General features: G+C 51.8%; 1 non-coding gene across 1 annotated transcript; it reads right to left on the reverse strand.

Annotated features, from left to right (window-relative positions):
- Positions 1 to 612: 612 nt before the first annotated feature.
- TRNAK-CUU (transfer RNA lysine (anticodon CUU)) lies at positions 613 to 685 on the reverse strand. Its single transcript has one exon. It is a non-coding gene; the product is annotated as a tRNA-Lys (tRNA).
- Between the last annotated feature and the right edge of the window lie 4,379 nt (positions 686 to 5,064).

Consider the following 5,064-nt stretch of genomic DNA (forward strand, 5'->3'; position numbering starts at 1 on the left):
TGATGTTGAAGGATTGCCATGCGCATCTGTTGAGACTGCCAAGTTAAAAGGTCTAAGGCATCTGTGGTTTTATTAGTGACAATTTCTAGAGACGCTTGCAACCAAATTATCCTATTTAAATTATAAATTGGTTGCCTTGCTCCTGATATTGGTTGTCCTGGGTTTGGCCAGGATAGGGTTAATTTTCACCAGAATCCAGGAAGGGACACAGCCGGGCAGGCTGTGACGCCACCTGGCCAAACAGAGCAGGGTATTCCATACCATGTGCCGTCATGCTGGGATGGGGGGGAGCAGGGCAGCGGGAACTCACTCATGTGGCTCGGGAGTGCGGCGAGGGCGCCTCTGTGGGTTGTGCAGTTTGTGTTGTGTTTTCTCCTTATCTGTACCGTTGTTGTTCCCGTTCCCTTTGTTTGCTGCTCTGTTAAACCGCCCTTATCCCAACCCACCAGTTTCTGCCTGTTTCTTTCCATTCTCCTCCACACCCCTTTGGGAGGAGGGAGACACCAGTTTCTGCCTGTTTCTTTCCATTCTCCTCCACACCCCTTTGGGAGGAGGGGAGGCTGTGTGGCACTTTTGTTGCCGGCCACAGCCAAACCATAACATTAAATTTGGCGCCCAACGTGGGGCTCGAACCCACGACCCTGAGATTAAGAGTCTCATGCTCTACCGACTGAGCTAGCCGGGCGTTGAAACAGCTCTCTTAAATTTTGTTAAATTTCGTTATACGCATTTATTGTGCTAGTTAAATAGTCTCTGGTAAAAAATGCTGCTGACTTTGATCGGATGACTGTGGTATTTGACACCTTATTTGCAGTATGTATTCACTGCTGTGTTGTTCATCATCGCTGGGAAAAAGATCAGCATGATAATTTTGCTGTACTGTACGATATCGACTTACGACATGATAACATCACTGTCCATGAAATTAGGCTTGTATTTGTATGCGGCACTGCGGTCATTTCCGTACCTCGAATCCTATGTCTTAGAATTTGTTAATAATCAAACCCAATCTGTGGCGAAAACCAGAGGGGATACCCTCCCCCACTCTTTCACACCCCTTCTCTCCTTCAGGCTGGTCCTAACAGCTTTTGAGAATTTCGAGTACCTGTGGGATGCTCAGGCCAGCTCACTCCTATTGTTCTGCCTCCTGAAAGGGGTTTTGGGTCTTGTTTAGGGCTAAACAAGTAGTTAAGAACATCGTGCAGAGACCTGCCCCGGGGCTGGATAGCTGTGAGTGGCTGGGTGTGTGGGACAGCATGGGCAGTACCTAGGGCAGTGGGCACCACCAGTGTTTTTGAAACTCACCCCTGAACAAGTACAGAATCCGGACAGTCTAGTAAAATATCTGCAAAAAGTGTGCTGCCACCCTGCGAACTCCAGAGAGACACAAATCACTGCAAAGTGCTGGGGTCTGGGCCACTCCTACCGAGCCATGTTCAACACTGTTCAGTGCCTTAAAGGGGAAAGGGGGGGAAACGAAGCAGCAGGCACTGCAACTGGCGCTGCCCCCCAGCCGGCCCTGCAGCCCCTCTAGCCCAGCAGGCAGTCACAGCCCCCCAGACTGGCACCACCTCTGCCGCTGCCACGATCGCAGGAGTGGCCCCGGTTGCCCCGGTGGGCACGGCAGCTGCTCTAGCCCCAGCTCCAGCAGCAGGCATCATGGCTGAGCCCAATGACCAACCTGTGCCGGTGGCATTTGCCCCTGTAAAGATAAAGAAAGACACAAAGAGAGCAGATCGCTCCGGGAGGGATGACAATGAGCCAGGGTCATAGCGGGAGATAGAGACAGAGATCATCACCTGGTCCCTGTCCCTGAGCAAGCTGCGAGACATGCAGAAAGGTTTCAGACGCCATCCAGGCGAACACATTGTCACCTGGCTGCTGCGGTGCTGGGATAATGGGACCAGAAGCTTGGAATTAGAGAGCAAGGAAGCCAAGAAGCTGGGATCCCTGGCCAGGGATGGGGGCATTGACAAGGTCATTGGGAAGAAGGAACAAGTCCTCAGCCTCTGGAGGAGACTTCTGTCAGGCATGAGGGAGAGGTACTCCTTCAGTGACGATTTTGTACGTTAACCTGGCAAGTGGACCAATATGGAGAGGGGTATTCAGTACTTGAGGGAATTAGCTGTGCGGGAACTGGTTTACTGTGACACAGACGATGAGCAGGTACCCATAGACCCAGATGAACTCCAGTGCTCACAATCCATGTGGAGGAAGTTTGTGCGGAGCGCACCATCCTCACATGCCAACTCACTGGCAATAATAGACTGGAAAGGTAAGGAGGCACCAACAGTGGATGAGGTGGCTGTCAGACTCCGGCAATATGAAGAAAGCCTCTCTTCCTCCCTCGTTTTGGCCGTGAAGAAATTGTCCCAGAAGGTCCAGCAACTCGAAGAGAGCATGTCCTACTCCCCACCTGTACGGGCCAGCGTCTCAACTATTAGGGGCAAGCGTTCCTCTGCTCAGGAGAGAGAATACAGAGGCTACAAACCACGGGGCACCCTGTGGTTCTACCTGCATGACCACGGAGAGGACATGAGGAAGTGGGATGGAAAACCCACCTCAAGTCTAGAGGCACAAATGTGTGAGTTGCGAGGTAAAACAAACACCAAAGGGGATTCTGTTAGGAAAAATGCCGCTCCAGTTTGCAGCAGCCAGCTCTCCAGACCAGGTAGACAGTTTGATCTTGATTCTGATTCTCTGGAGGGACCTCCAAGTCATTTTTACAGCAGGTGAGCAGCAAATTCTCTGACCAGGATTAGAGGGGCCCTGCCTCCAGCCAGGTGCAGGAAAGGGACAACCGTGTCTATTGGACGGTGTGGATTCGGTGGCCTGGCACGTCAGATCCACGAGAGTATAAAGCTCTAGTGGACACTGGTGCACTGGTGTACTTTAATGCCATCAGATTTCAAAGGGTCAGAGTCCATTTGCATTTCTGGAGTGACGGGGGGGTCCCAAGAGCTGAGTGCATTGGAGGCTGAAGTGAGCCTCACTGGGCAGGAGTGGCAGAAGCACCCCATTGTAACTGGCCCCGCGGCTCCGTGCATCCTTGGGATAGACTGTCTCAGGAGAGGGTATTTCAAGGACCCAAAGGTGTATTAGTGGGCTTGTGGCATAGCTACTGTGGAGATGGAAGAAATTAAACAGCTGTCCATCTTGCCTGGTCTCTCCGAGGATCCTTCCGTTGTGGGGTTGCTGAGCGTTGAAGAACAACAGGTGCCAATCGCAACCACAGCAGTGCACCGGCGACAATATCGTACCAACCGAGACTCCCATCTTCCCATTCATCAGCTGATCCGCCATCTGGAGAGTCAAGGAGTGATCAGCAAAACTCGCTCATCCTTTAATAGTCCCATATGGCCAGTGAGAAAATCTACTGGAGAGTGGAGACTGACAATAGACTACCGTGGCCTGAATGAAGTCACACCACCGCTGAGTGCTGCCATGCCAGACATGCTAGAACTTCAATATCAGCTGGAGTCAAAGGCAGCCAAGTGGTCTGCTAGAACTGACATTGCTAATGCATTCTTCTCCATCCCTTTGGCAGCAGAGTGCAGGCCATAGTTTGATTTCACCTGGAGGGGCATACGGTACACCTGGAATCGACTGCCCCAGGGGTAGAAAAACAGTGCCACCGTTTGCCATGGACTAATCCAGACTGCACTGGAAAAGGATGAAGCTCCAGAACATCTGCAGTACATCAATGACATCATTATATGGGTTGACACAGCGGGGGAAGTTTTTGAGAAAGGGGAGAAAATAGTTCAGATCCTTCTGAAAGCTGGTTTCACCATTAAGCAAAGTAAAGTCAAGGGACCTGCTCAAGAGATCCAGTTTTTGGGAATAAAATGGCAGGATGGGCGCCGTCAAATCCCAATGGATGTCATCAACAAAATAACAGCTATGTCTCCACCAACCAGCAAAACAGAAGCACAGGCCTTCCTGGGTGTTGTGGGTTTTTGGAGGATGCACATCCCAAATTACAGCCAGATTGTAAGCCCTCTGTACCGCATGACCAGGAAGAAGAATGATTTTGAATGGGGCCCTGAGGAATGACAAGCATTTGAACAGATTAAATGGGAGATAGTTCATGCTGTAGCCCTTGGTCCAGTCCGGTCAGGGCAAGATGTTAAAAATGTGCTTTGCACCGCAACTGGGGAGAATGGCCCAACCTGGAGTCTCTGGCAGAAAGCGCCAGGGGAGACTCGAGGTCGACCCCTGGGGTTTTGGAGCCGGGGATACAAACGATCGGAGGCCCGCTATACTCCCACTGAAAAAGAGATTCTGGCAACATATGAAGGCGTTCGAGCTGCTTCAGAAGTGGTCGGCACTGAAGCACAGCTCCTCCTAGCACCACGATTGCCGGTCCTGGGCTGGATGTTCAAAGAGAGGGTCCCCTCTACGCATCATGCCACCGATGCTATGTGGAGTAAGTGGGTCGCGCTGATCACCCAGTGCACCCAAATGGGAAACCCCAGTCGCCCAGGAATTCTGGAGGTAATCATGGACTGGCCAGAAGGCAAAGATTTTGGAGCATCACCAGAGGAGGAGGTGACACATGCTGAAGAGGCCCCACTGTATAATCAGCTGCCAGAAGATAAGAAACAGTATGCCCTGTTCACGGATGGGTCCTGTCGCATTGTGGGGAAGCAGCGGAGGTGGAAGGCTGCTGTATGGAGCCCTACACGACATAGTGGAAACTGCCGAGGGAGAAGGGGAGTCCAGCCAGTTTGCAGAGGTGAAAGCCATCCAGCTGGCTTTACACATTGCCAGTCGAGAGAAGTGGCCAGTGCTCTGTCTTTACACTGACTCTTGGATGGTGGCCAATGCCTTGTGGGGGTGGCTGCAGCAATGGAAGAAGAACAACTGGCAGCGCAGAGGCAAACCTATCTGGGCTGCCCCATAGTGGCAAGATATTTCTGCCTGTCTGGAGCAGTTGGTTGTAAAGTCCGTCATGTGGACGCCCACGTCCCTAAGAGTCGGGCCACTGAGGAACATCAAAACAACCACCAGGTGGATCAGACTGCCAAAATTGAAGTGGCTCAGGTGGATCTGGACTGGCAA

Source organism: Opisthocomus hoazin, chromosome 3, assembly GCF_030867145.1.
Source record: "Opisthocomus hoazin isolate bOpiHoa1 chromosome 3, bOpiHoa1.hap1, whole genome shotgun sequence".
Classification (NCBI taxonomy): Eukaryota; Metazoa; Chordata; class Aves; order Opisthocomiformes; family Opisthocomidae; genus Opisthocomus; species Opisthocomus hoazin.